The sequence below is a fragment of the Meleagris gallopavo genome, chromosome 9 (assembly GCF_000146605.3).
Source record: "Meleagris gallopavo isolate NT-WF06-2002-E0010 breed Aviagen turkey brand Nicholas breeding stock chromosome 9, Turkey_5.1, whole genome shotgun sequence".
Lineage (NCBI taxonomy): Eukaryota > Metazoa > Chordata > Aves > Galliformes > Phasianidae > Meleagris > Meleagris gallopavo.
Genome location: NC_015019.2, coordinates 6,570,123 through 6,584,561, shown reverse-complemented (window position 1 = coordinate 6,584,561; position 14,439 = coordinate 6,570,123). Strand labels below are relative to the sequence as shown.

At 36.0% G+C, this 14,439-nt stretch overlaps 1 long non-coding RNA gene across 1 annotated transcript in view; it reads left to right on the top strand.

Annotated features, from left to right (window-relative positions):
• Nucleotides 1–1,756: 1,756 nt before the first annotated feature.
• LOC104912166 overlaps nt 1,757–14,439 on the top strand; it is a 90,743-nt gene continuing 78,060 nt past the window's right edge. Inside the window, exon 1 of the long non-coding RNA XR_794437.2 lies at nt 1,757–1,853. This is a non-coding gene — a long non-coding RNA (uncharacterized LOC104912166). The remainder of the gene's footprint in view (nt 1,854–14,439) is intronic.

The window sequence follows — 14,439 nt, the reverse complement described above, 5'->3', positions numbered from 1 at the left end:
AGACTGAAAAAAATGAAGTGATTATAAGCAGGTAGGAAAAAAGGTGAATATTTTGAATAGGAGAAATACTATAAAGAAAGAGGCAAGTAGGTAATATGGTCAACTTTTCCAGCTAACAAATATTCAGGTAGGCCTACAGATTCATTTCTAGTGAATACAAAGGATCTCTTCCCATTGCTGCACAAGAGCAAGGGCTTTCCAGTTATTCTAATGGAATACGGGCCATAGAAATTTGAATGTTAAAGTTAAATGAAAAAATAAAGGTATGTAGCTGATCAACACACAGATAAACACACTCTCAATTTTATTTTATTTGCTTTTGAAGTTCCTCTTCTATGTATATGGGTCAGATGCCATCAGTGCATTTCAGTGATTACTATTTATATTCCGAGAATACTCATTATATTATGTAGGTGTGCACAAAGTCAAGCTGCTTGTCTTGGCAGATACAAGTTGTTTGTTTTTAATTGCAGCAGAGACATTTAGCACTGTGCTTGCCTGGTAACATAGGAAACAATACAAGACCTTGACATCTAAAAAGATTAGACGATCTGAGCTGACTGGCTCATAAAAACTATGCTGCGGAAACTGGCAAAGAAAACAAGTCTCTGAAATTCTAAACAAGTATTTTAAAGGCAGAAAAATTATATAAAGGGTCATATTTGCTGCTTACATACTTCAAATAATGTATCACGCAGTTATACCCATAGAAAAAAAATTTGCACAGTGAAATGTATTTAGAAAGCCTTTTTGTTAGTTGAATTTGCTCTCTTGCAATGGTTACGCACAATCGATCTACTAGGATTTTTAAATGCTTTTTATCAGATTTCATCTTATTGAAATTACAAATGTATTTTTGTTAATGTAATACTACTGAATATTACAGAAAAGATTAAATTTTCCTATATAAAAGCTGTCATTTCAGTCTACAAAAGGCAGTTATTTAAGCCTATTGTTGTTTTGGAAGTATTTGTCTGAAATTCCTTCAAAATATGCTACTAAAATATGCAGAAAAGACCAAGAAAAAATGCTAATATTGGAGATTTATGCTGTGAAATTTGGGTGAATTTGCATATAACATTTCCTAAGATACATGTAATGAAAATTCAGTAATGTTAATAATGCTTCCTGTACGAAGAACGCCTGATGTTAGTAAAGAGAGTACATGACAGTAATCACAACAAAAGTAAATCTAGGCAATAGGTTAAATAGAAACAAGGATACTAATATATGTATTTGCCTATTACATCCAGGAAAAATGTATTTTTCATAATACTTATAATTAGGCACAATAACTGAGACAGATATATCACCCCTAATTGTAGGGGTATGTTTTGTTTAATAGACTTCTAAGCTGGATTTTGGGAAAAATGTACCTGCAAGGATAATTCCTTCAGAATCTCTGTGTACTCAGTTGATGAAGGAAGAAAGTTAGAAAATTAAGATGATATGTCTTTTGTATTACTAAAATCAGATGTTTCTAAGGTCTAGTATTTACATAAAAATTTGTATTCCATATTCTAAGTATGAAAATTGGAATGACTGATCGGTGGCAAATAAAACAAATCCAGCCCCCCTCTTCCCCCACCAAGCAGGGCTACTAAGCTCTTCAGAATAGTTTTTGCTTGCCAGGATGCACCTGGTTGTGTTTTGTCTTTCATGCCAGCTTCCTGTCAGAGGGGTATAGGGAGGCTGACATTTGATGTATGCAAAAGAACAAAGAATAGGTTTTGCATTAAAGCCAAGTTGGCAAATATTTTTGTTTCCTGTGACAAGTTTTGCTTAACTAGCACAAGAGCCAGCCATGCAGAGAAGTGTGCTCCTATAGTGCAAAACAGAATCTATTTAAGAAGGTAAGAACAATTGCTGGGTTTTCACTTCCCTTTCTTCACTCTTTTGCTAAATGCTGCATTGGCACGTCACTTTCTTTTCTGTGACAAGTCTTTCGGAAAGCTAGCAGGGAGCCAACTGTGCTTAGGCATGTGCACCTGTACCATAGAGAAACCAAATGAAAACATTAAATAATGTTTCCCTTTATGCAGGAGAAACATCAACAGCAAAAAGATGCTGCGAGGAGCACTGCCACAATACAGAAAAATTGATAGATTTGTCTCTTCATGAGACAATTCTTATGAACTGGGAAGAGGTGTCTTGGCTTTGTTGGGGTGTGTGTGTTTACCTATTTAAGTGCTTATATCTGAATAACCTCTAACTGCAACAAACCAAGAAATAATTATGTCAGCTTGTCCTTGGCATTGGCTGGTCACGTGAAGGAAGGCTATATGCAGGGAACTAGCACTTCAGTGTGAAGGACGTACTGGACTGATCTTGGTGACATCCCTGGGTCTCTTTTACTTGAGGACCTCCTGCAACTTGATCATCCACATTGTACAGTCACACAAACCTGGCATTGTCATTTCTAAAAGGAAAAGTGATAAGACCTATTCTCCAGTAAATTCTTTCAGTATTCAGTAGATCCTATGCATATTTCAACCTCATTCTCACAGGTTTCACAAGTTTTCTCCAACCTACACCGCCGGTTTTGACAGTTTATTCCCCATTTTTAATTCACTGTTGGCTGGACTTTGCCAACACTGTGGGCTCTTCCTGTCTTCAAGACTAATTTGCCACATGTCTGTAACTTAATAGCAGCTGGCTTAGTCTGCCTGACATGCTTAAAAGGCTAAAATTGGGATTTGTTTTCCAGGTTTGTCAACTTTCTGCTTTCTAGAAAGGCCTTCAAGTCAGGAAATTTCCTGAAACATTCTAAAAGATCATGGGTGGCTGTAGTTGGAAGCAACTTAAAGAAATAGCAACTTTAATAATGCCATTGGTAGAAATTTTATGAGAAACTTATATAGCCAGAAAGTTTGAGGCAGGTACAATGATGATTTCAGACTGTGACAGATAAGCATCTTTAGTAGAATTCTTCAAAACAGGTGACCTGAGAATTACATTCAAACATTAGAAATGTGCACAGGTAAATTAGCAGCATGGATGTTGGCAAGCAATAAATGGCTATTTCAGTTGCATATGATTATGCATAGTAGTGTAAATAGGAATTGTGTGTTGTTCTACTTATTTGGTATTTGTACATCATTTACTCTACATTTTCTCCTCAGCTTGATTCTTTGTATCACAAACATTTTAAAAATCCTGGAACATACTCCTCGTAGTATGACTGTGTTAACCTCTTTTTCTAAGTTCTCTCAGTTTTTTCTCCTTATTGTATTCTAGAGTAATTTACTTGTGACGACAGAAATGAACCTAGAAAATATAATGGAGTTTTCCTAATCTTCCGAAGTTTGCCTTTGGATTCAATGATCTTGTAGGTCCCTTGAAGTGACCACAGATCCAGACACACTTTTGGTCTCCCCAGGTAGGGCATTTCTCATGTGCTTGGGCAGGCGGTCAGGGACACCTGGTCAATTAACAATGCCCACAGCACACTGGGACTGATCATGTTTCTCAAGAGCCACTACTTTAATATGTCTGTAGACATATGGCAACTCTTCAAAAGAGTTTCTACATAAGCATATGCTTTTTTTTTTTTTAACACTTTTTCTCCTTTGAATGCGAGCTTTAACGTCTTCAGACATTTCAGCTGTGATTTACTTTTCATTTGCCCTAACTAATATTACTAGTGGTCCTAGAGATTTTCTTTGGCCTTTGCCCACTGCAATTTTCACACAGTTTTTGAGAATCCAGAGATATTTCATAAAAGTATTCAAAATTGTTCTCCAAACACATACTCATCACGGTGAAGACATAGAATACCTCTTTGTCTTGTACAGTATGGAAGTCAGTGCTGCTTTTTTCTGGCATTGCAACCACCTGTTCCACACAGGTTACTCACCCTTCTGCATTATCAAGACTGTATTTTTCCTCCCTGAGAAATAGCAGTTATAGTAGGCTATTTTCAAAATGACAGCTTAAGTGGCTTCATGGTTCCTTAATCTCTATTCAGAAATCTTCTCTCCCTGCATATTTCTATTGCTTTCTTTAGAAAGCAGCTTGTGAGAAAGGTAATACATTATTAATGCTACATGTCATCAAATAAAATAAATACCCACTTTTTGAAGAACCTGATCCACTAATCAAGATTCAATGAATGCATCTGAATTATTCAAAGAATCTCAAATAGTGCAACTTGTACTCAAATTGAATATAGTGAAGAGAATATTCACAATATAACAAAAAGAATCTCTAGTAATATTAATTACTCAATTTTCACAACAGGAAATGGGATTGTTATATTTATTTTTAATCAGTGCAAATATTTTGCCCTTCTTGAAGGGCAAAAAGGTCCATGCTAGGTTTCTGCATTTTCATACGTTTGCCGTAAAGAAATAGCCTTCTCAATAAATTTTTCTGTTCATAAGAACAGAGTTATCCAATAGAGAAGAGATTCTGATTTGGTTTCTTGCTGTTTCTGTGATCTGATGTTTAATTCTCAGGATAATCAATTCTTCCTCCTCAATTTCATTTTGCCCCCTCAACACGTACGCAGTTTCCTAGTCTTTTGCCAACAGTGAAATCTTTTCAAAGGAGAATGAGAAAGAAGTGATCAAGAAGGCATAAATATTACCTTTCAAAGTATGAAAAGTGAGAGCATGGTACTTCAGGCATATTCAGAGTTACTGACTTCGTGTCAATGAGACTGATAAGCTAAAGAGCTGCTAGAATAGTTTTGAACAATTTTATGAAATTAATTTTGATTATGCAAACCTAAAAGTTAATGTTGAAGAAGCATATTGTAGACATCCAAGTATGACGTATTTCCATATGCTACAATATAGATAATGTAGCTGCTTTTTAATGAAGACATCAACCTGGAAGTTGTATATTTCTAAATGTGCTTTGAAGACTGCATATCCAGTTGGGAGCCTGAGATTTGGCAGACATGTCTAAATCCACGATCCTATGCAGAGATGCCACATTTATGCTCGGATCTACTAGTAAGTTTGAGAACTCAAAACTGATCCAATTCTGATTGAAATCAATGGGTTTTTGAAATTCAGTGAATTGAAATTCCACTGAATTTAGTGACCATATGTTCAAACCAAATGTGGTTAGTATTTTGTGACAAAAAGAAAGATAATTTTTTCATCTCAGATACTGTTTTCCCAAGTGGAAAGCTACAAGCTGGAGCTATGGGATTTACACATTTACCCCTTGTGTTTAGTCCTGAAGGAACAAAATTTTCTCCAAACATGCCTGTGTTCTCATTAGCTTTATGTGCTGCATCTCTGGAATAAAGTTATCTTATCTGCTTGTATTTCAAAATATTGAAGAATTCTGCAATATGTTGAAGAAAGGCATGTTCTTCCTGGAGTATATGCAAATTTTCTTCAGCGCTTACTCTGGAAAATTGAAGTCTTTCTATATTGCTTAACTGAAATGTAAGAAAGAGCCACGCAAGTATTAATATATTTTTCTACCCAGTTTTGATAATGTTGAAATGCATTTTTTTTGTATATTTTATTTAAAATATTTTCAGTTAACGGTAGGTAAGTGGGCAAGTGATACCTATTTATCCATATACATACACAAAAGAACATTTTCATTATAGTGTAAGCCAGTCAAAGCAAAGCCAGAGAGAATGTATTTGTCATACCTTGCATTCAATCTAATCTGTTTTTCCACTGATGCGTACTCATCATAAATCTAGCAAAACATGCTGAAATGCATTGGAAGGACAACCTCAATAATGTCAGTAGATTTATGTGGTAGCAAGACTAGATTTTAACAACAGCATTACTTTCCATTTCAAACCTGTGATAAAACTTCTGCTGCAGTTTGAGAGAGTTATTTGACAAAACATTTTCTTGTTTCAAATACGGCAGGCAGGTGAATGATTAAATTGGTGGAATACTATAGATAAAATGTTAGGCACATTCTTTACCCAGATGATTTTTCTTAATGTATCCTTGAAAGAAATACAGATCATCCCAATTAAATCTTAAGTCCTTGTTCCATGCACTTTTGCTTGGGGCTGGAATTTACAGGAGCTGAGACATCAGAACAAAACCTTATTGAAATCCACCAAAAGATTTTCATTAACTTTTGTTGGGCCTTGAGTCACATACTAAATGATTAAGACTTCTTTCATAGAAGTGTAAAATGTATGATTTTTTCCTAATTATTTTTATAGGCATACCTGCTGTATCAATACTTGTCGAAAAATAACAGCATTATTTAATAAAAGCTGTTTAGAATTAACATTTACACTGAAGATTAGTTCTTTTTCTTCTTAACTTCAGTATTTGGGAGTATGTTGGTTGCCTTGCTGTTAGAATCCTACACATTCTCATTTTCTTTTCAGACTATTATGCTGAAGATAAAATAAACAATTTATTTCCTCTGTATTTTTATACAGAAATACATCTGCAGAAAAAATTACAAGCGTAGTAAGTCTTTCAGAGTGTAAGGGTACCTTCTTATGCAGTGATTTTGAGATGATCAGCATTCAGCAAATGCTTGTTGAATCCCTAGTAAAGGCTGAATATGGGAGCTACACAGAAGTACCTCTGCCTGGAAGAAGGAATAGCTGCCTGGCAGAGAACCATCTTCTAGGACGAATTTGGTGAATCCTGATTATGTGAAGGTTTTGGGAGGGATTCAAAAGCTAATAGAAATCATTTCTAAAAACCAATTTCTTTTAAAGTATAATACAGAGATCACAAAGCATTGATAGGACATAGAAAAAATATTTCAGCCTCCTGTCTTATCGGTCAGTCATAACGTATAATTGACCAAGCCACACAACATGGCATGAATCATTAGGGTGACTTTATCTTGTCTTCACTCATTTCTTTCCTGTTATATCTCATAGGTCTGAGATGGGCAGCTATTTTTAATACTGAAAGCTCTCATATGTCAAGTCCCATGTGAAAAAATACTGTTCACCATCTTATTCAACATCTGTCAGATCAACAGTGGATAGCATGAGATGTTTCAGATTCAAACGCTAGTGACACCTGACAACAGAGCTCATCTATCAGGAGTAAACACAGCACCATTCAGGTCCTTGAGTGACTGAAATGTCTGCACAGATGAGAAGCCGTTGTCTCAGGACTCTCAGAAAACCTAATATTTGAACCTTTTCTAAGAAGCAAACATAGCTGCAGCACAGCTTTATCCAGCAAAGCTTAGATCTCTTCAAGGCCCACATTTATCCTGCAGTCGTAGGTTTATTTGGTCCTGTAAGTCAGTAACAAGATGTAAGTGGCAATAAGCTCATGGGTAGAGTAAGAAGAAAATTATGAGGGGTCTCTAACAGGCAAAGAGGAATTAATTTTTCATCAAAGAAGTAGACCAAAACCAGCGAGAACTCAAGGCACACAAAAGGAGGTGGCTCTTCATGTGGTTCACATCTAGCATTTCCAGGCACTGCTTAGAGCGTAATCAATTCAAGAGACACAATGAATTACCAGAAGAGAAATCCTCTATGTTATTAAATGTCATTCCCAACCAACAATGTCAGCTCAGCAACAGCTGAATCTCCAAATGTCAGGAGAAAGCATTGCTTCTTCAGCACTTTCCTGATATTGTGCCAAGGTGTATACCCAGGGAGCTCATCAGACCTTTGGGTTTACCAGCTACCAGCTCTCATAACATTCTTATTCAACGCCATTCCGTTGTTTTATCTACTTGACTTTCTTTTTCTGCACTGCTGCTTTTGATTGCTTCTGGAAGCTTCTAGAAGCTTCTGGAGTCTGTGGAGTGTGACTGATTGTTACCTGATTTCTAATGGGTGGTTCTTCAGTGAGAGATGTCTTCAGGCTGGTCATTGGCTGCTGGTTGCTTGCTTGGTTTGGTGGCAAGGTGTGGACTCCTCTCTAGCAGCAAGCAGCAGCCTGCTCTGCAGGCACATGACATAGGGCTGGAAAGTGTCCTCCAGTGGAGCTGCTGAAGTGCTGGTGACCACTGAGTGGTTCAACTCCCAGTATGGCTGAGATCACACTGGGGAGACAGAGAGGGCTCAAGGCTTCCTCCCAGGCCCCTTGAGCTGTCTTGAGTAGAGTTGCATGTTTTGGCCAAGTATGTGGAGATGAAAATGCATCTTTCAGACTTTAAATTTATTATAGAAAACTTTGAAAAAATAAGACCACCTCTGTCCTGGTTATTTTTATGATTTGGACTTCCTTTTTGTTCCTTACGATCAGGGCTGCGCTATGTTACTGTTACAGAATCTTGTTAAGGATTCAAGTCTATATGAAAAGGAAGATCACTCTGAAGAGCTGATACTTAATACTAGCTATGGGCTGATCTTTGCCTGTCGTGGCCTCTTTTCTTGTCTTTAGGAGAGTCAGAGAAATTGATTTCTTCAGCATAAGGAAATGAAGGCTAAGGGATGACCTTGTTGCTGTCTACAGCTACCCAGTGTGAAGATGCAGAAAGGGCAGAGGCAGACTTCTCTTGGAGATGCACAGGGAGGACAGATTGAGAAAAAAAATGGAAAAAAGTTGAAGTACAGGATGTTCCAAGTAGGAATGAGGATTTATTTATCACCATAGGATAACTACATGCATCAGTACAGGTTAGGAGATAACCTGTTAAAGAGAAACTCTGCGGAAAAGATCTAGGGCTCTTGGTGGTTTACAGATTGGCCATTAGCCAGCAGTGTGCCCTTGTGAGCCAGCGATATTCTGGAGTGCATTAAAAAAGCATAGCCAGCAGATAGAGAGATGGTCCTTGCCCTCTGCTCTGCCCTGGTGAGGCCAGGCATTTTCTTATTTCTTTATGTATATTTTTCTCATGTTTAAATCTGCATTTTTTAACTGTTTGACAACGGAAGCAAACTATTTTGTTCACATCCCTAAGCTACAGAGAGGGAGGTAAGCTAACCGGTACAATAGGAAATTAGGAGTATGCTATGTATACAGCTATGCGAGTAGTTAAAATCTTACTCTTTATAGTTAGCCATAGCTTCTTTTCTTTTTCAGATTTCATTCTTAAAACATTTTCATAATAGCCACAGGTTCACTGCCCTTTTTTTGCATTCATTATTTAAAATATGAACTTCATATAGTCACGTGTCTGTACTATTTGAAAAAGATCTAGAAGATGTATTACCTATTGCAACTGCAATGCTTAACTTACATTGCTATGCCTCTTTGGATTTCTGGAAAAGTAAATTAAGGTGTTGAAGAAAAAAAAAAAGGAAACATCTTTCTGGTGTCCACTACTATTTAATTTTTGGGAAGCAGAAGTATCAACAACAGCATGCTTTGTGTTGTATGCTATTGTATCCTATGTTGTTTTGGATGGAACATCCCACATAGTAAATACATAACGTGATCTAGAATTAGAGCTTTTAATAAACTAAGATCTTCTTCCTATGAGCGTCAGCACATCGGTTGAGCTGTGTAGTATCAAATTTCAAAATTACACAAGAAAGGTGACAGACTCCGTGGAGGAGCTTTGGAAAGACAAAGCATAGCCTCAGATCAGTATGAGTCTTCTGGGATTTTTTATTTTTCCTGAGATGAATTTCATGCAATATATGTTGCTATCTGAGAAAAGATCCTGAAATAGCGTAAATAATAGTCTTACAGAAGCAACTACCCACTCACAGTACAGGTGTTGTTAGAGGCTTATAGGGCAGTTTTATTGATTTGGTAACATTTCTTTGTCAAGCCTTTCTGCAAAGGGGTTGTCATAAGGAAAAAGAAGTGGCCATTAGAATGTATTTTTTTAATTTATTATTTCATTAATCTTTGCTATCAGGTCCCATAATATAAGAAACCCTCTTTTCTTCATCCTGTTCTAGTTCCCTGAATATTTCTGTATTTAGCAGAAAACAGAGACAGTTATTACCAAAGGATAATGATTTTTATGATGTTCTTATTAGAGAAAAAAGGGACGTCAGTTTCTCTGGTAACACAAGATGTCTGTTCCATTTGTTATTACACTTTCTTGCATTGGTTTCAGGTCTAGGGCTTTATTTAGGATTCCAGGATACCAAGTGTAATCCCTGATTAATATAGAATTTCTCTTCTGTGGGTTCATTCAGACTCTTACTGAACCCATATACACTTCTGGCATCAATGATATTCTTTAGCAAAGAGTTATATATCCTAATGACATATTGCATTAATATTAGAATGATATAGGTTGGAACCCGAATCCTGGTTATCTGCTTGATGCCATCTAGTTCTCATACAAAATAAATAAATAAATAAATAAATAAAAAATCAATGAACAAATTGATACAAGGCCACTTCAACACCAATCACGGTTACAGATTTGTAAGAGACTCCTCTCTCAGACTTCTCTTTACCAGGCTCAAGAGCCTTCAGTTATTTGATCATTCCTCATGAGGAAGACTCTTCATAAATTTAATAATGCTTAATGCTCTCCTCTGAACCTTTTCAAGGTCTATTTTTATTCCTTGAGAGGACCAGAACTGTACACAATATTCAAGATATCAAGGAGTAGTGTATTACCATGGTTGCTTGGGCTGCTTTCTCTTCTTTTCCTTATACAAATGGTTAAAATTTGCCTTGTCTTTTGGACTGCAGGTGTGCTAATATTTTCATGGAACTATGTATAATAACTGCCAATGTCTTTGTCCTGAGTGCTAATAGCCCAACATGCATCACTTTGTATTTTTCCTCTTTGAGTTTTTTCTGGCTTTAGTGCCCAGCTGCTCCATCTTAAAGTCCTTCTGCAGTTCTTTGTAGTTACTCTTTGTCCTTAGTGCCTTGAATGACTTCATACTGTTGAACTTCTGTCACACAGGTGCTCATTCCCTTTTCCCTCTTTTGAATGTTCAGTAGTCACAATACAGATTCCTGCAGAATGCCATTAGTGACCTCTTTTCTTCATGAGGGCAGATCATTTACTCCTACATTTTGTTTCCTATCTTTTAACCAATCATTTATCTATGACGTTCCCTCTTATGCCATGGCTTCTTAGTTTCCTTCAAAGACTTGATGGAAAATTTTGTTGAAAGCCTCTTTGAAGTGTTTGAAGACTTTTATCATCTGGATCACTTTAACTTCATAGAGGTGACATTGTTGGAGACTTCCTTTAGGTTGATGAGGGGCAGTTTCTTTTAGTAGGAGGCAGTGTTGACTCTCTAAAAGTACATTATTTTTATCCAGATGTCCTATTTTTTTTTTTTAATGATTTCTATAGATGTCAGACTTCCAGACACTATTTCTCATGTCTCTTCCATCATCTTTTTAAAATTTGGTACCATATTCCACCCCAAACCCCAATACTCAGCCAAACTGATTTAAATGAAAGATTATTTGCTGCTGTGAATAATCTGGCTCTTGAAGTTGTGGATGAGTACCACTTAGTCCTTGTGACTTGATGCTATTCATAATGTGAAAACATCCAGGAAACTCTTCGTAGTCACTTCAGTTTCAGGCAGATCCTTTGAGCCCTCCACAGAGAATGATTCTGGCACAAGTATCTCTTCTATCTCTGCCACAGGGACTATATATGAAGAATACTGCTTCTCAGAAGTAGTGTTATCTTCTCTGAATGTTTCTCTTGGAGTGTGCGTATTGACCTTACAGACTTTTTTCAAAAAGATTTCTGTTGATGATGTATGTGGAAAAAAAACATTGATTTCTAATGCTTTTTTTTTTTTTTCTCTTTTCTTTTGAATTCTTACTTGGTTGGCTAACAGTGTTTGCATGCTTAATATACCAAAGTTTAGCATCACTTCTGTATTCTTCATTTTTAAAGGGGTTCCTTAATACATTGTAAAGAGTGCTGCAACATTTTTAAGAACTCTAAGAAAATGGAAATGTGTTTGAATAAAGTAAATATGTTTACTTCCACTTCAGTATTAAATTTGATTCTCTTTAAGGATCATTTTTTTCAAAATTCCCTCTTTTTTATACAACAGTCTGTATAATGTCAGGCACATAAATGAATATGTTCTTTGCTGAATAGGGAAGGATTAAATTAGATACTTAAGTATTTTGCTGAATAAGGGTCTAATAAATCTTAATTTCCTAACACTTTAAGTGCCCCAATACCTTGAAGATTCCACTTAAATCAACTTGAATACGTCAAAGCTCAATTTAGCAGACTGGTGTTACTCATTTAACTAGTACTTAGAGTTAGGCACACTTTCTTTTTCTTTACAATGTAGTATTCTAAAACCTAAAATTATCCTGAAACCTGTTTTCTTTCAACTTCTATTGTGTTTTTAGCCTTACAAATCAAGGGATTTAAAGTAGTTGTCATGTTCTTCTATTTGTTAATGTTCATTAATTGTAACACCACTGTTCAGATAGAGATTTATTGGTAAACTGAAACTCTCATTTCCATCTTGACTGACTAGTTTTAGATTTGCAGTAGCTTGTCTATGTCTCAGGTCTTTCCTTTCAATTAGTTTCCCTAGGGTTCTGAAGTTTTATCAGATAGTGGAATAGTAAACAGTTGTTCAGACTTCAAGCCCTAATGCTTCTGATTAAAGCCACAAAAGATTTGCTTTCCTGTCACAACTTACAACTGAAGTAAACATGCCAATTCAGGGGTTTATACATAAAGAGATTCTTCTTTGTATAAATCAAAAACAAAAGCTTATATTTATTCAGCCTGCTTTCTTTAGAGATTAAATGAACTTGGAATATAAACTGCTTACTTCAGAGCTATTTACTAGGTTTAGTAGAATTTACCAAGGCTTTTTAACAATATATTCCATATCTCAGGCTAACTGCAAGATAGCTCTTCAAACATGTAGCAACCAGTTACTTTGGTTAACATTAAATCTGACTCTCAAACATTCTTACCTAGACAGAATTACTAGTTAAATTTTTTTTAGTTCTGGTGTGACACACTAAAAATGAATGGATAAATAAATAAATAAAAGGATTTTAGAATCATCCTGAAGAGCTGAAATTCTGTTCTGCTTTCTTGAAACTTCTTACACTGTTATCTTGGTAACTATCTCAGGAACAAATGTGCTTGAAATGGGTCTTGCCTAACATGCATAGTAGAGTCTGGGACTGTAGCTTGTTTAGTTCTACCATGAAAAAAAAAAGTTGTACATTCAGTTTAACGTTTTTAACATTAAATTTTGTTTAGACTTTCATGTGGATATAGTTAAATGCAATATTGGGTTAGGTCATGGTTAATTATTGTGAAAAAATGTTGTTTGTTTGTAGGGTCAGCCCTTATTGTCTTCATGGTTTGTTTGTGCAGAACCCCCAGTTAATGGGGGGTATTTATTTTATAATTTTGGTAACAATGTAGATGCCTCTTCCATTGAGAGGCTGACAAGCGTAGTCTAATAGATAATCTTCCAGCCTCAGAGAACAATGAATGGCTCATGTTGGCAGGAATCATTCAGTATTCTTGAACTCCTCTCAGTGTCACTTTATCTTTGTACTCTGTGTATGTACATGCATATGTGTGCCAGTCTCTTTTTTTGTAATCAGGGAATTATCAAATGGAATATCCTTTACCCTATCTTAATTTTCAGCATAGCTTCATTGTCAGCTAATCTCACATGATGACTGATCAAAACAGTTGGAGGGTTTGGCCTCCAGGCTAGCTTTGGCAACTTCATTTAAGTGTTAAATTTGATTTTTTTTTCTAAATTAGAGGTTATGTATTCTCAATGTCTCCTGGCTCCTCCTGAGTTTCCTTCTCAAGAATCAAGATGTTACTGATTTCTTCCTTAATGCCGAGGCAGATAATGCTGATACACCCCTCTGATGGGCTAGGAATAGGGTGGAAACCAAGTGTTACAAGGAGTTGCCTCTTATGGAATTAGTGAGTACGCCATGGCTTCTGGCTCTCCCATCTGAGGCAGGCTTGCTATGGGCTGCTGAATCGAGATGATTAATTGTCTTCCACAGTTAGAAGACATTTCTTATTGTCTCCAAGCTTTAATAGTTCTAACAGGAGTTTGGGAATTCTCATTTGTAAAGATATTTTCCTTATAATGAATAAGAAAATCTAAGGCAATAAAATTAATGATAGAAAAAATTGGTAAGAAATCAATGACAAGTCAATGACAGCTGAATACAATTCATATACACGTGACTCGTTATATAAGCCATCTTTGAAAGCTTCAACAGGAGAATCAATCAGAACTTCCTGACCTCTTCACTTTTATTTTTGCTTTATTTACTTTATCCCTGTTAGGAATTCTCTTTCAACAGTTTTACAGAAGATGATAAGAACTGCAGTTAACTATCAGATACGTACAGTAACTTACCTACAGTTTTTTATTATGTTTGTTTGCTTTTAATTGATGGTGCCATCTGGAGTCCTGGGAAGATTAAACAACTTGCTTTTTAAAAATGTGTTCTCTTGTAAGTTTAAAGTTGTTTTCTTATACATGTTATATTAAATCCAGCATGATCAAGCTGCAGCCAGAATAAGATAGCTTCAGCAAAGAAGTGGGTTTCAATTTATTGATTACTACAGGATTCAGGAGTAGAGTTCTGTAAATGTGCTTTA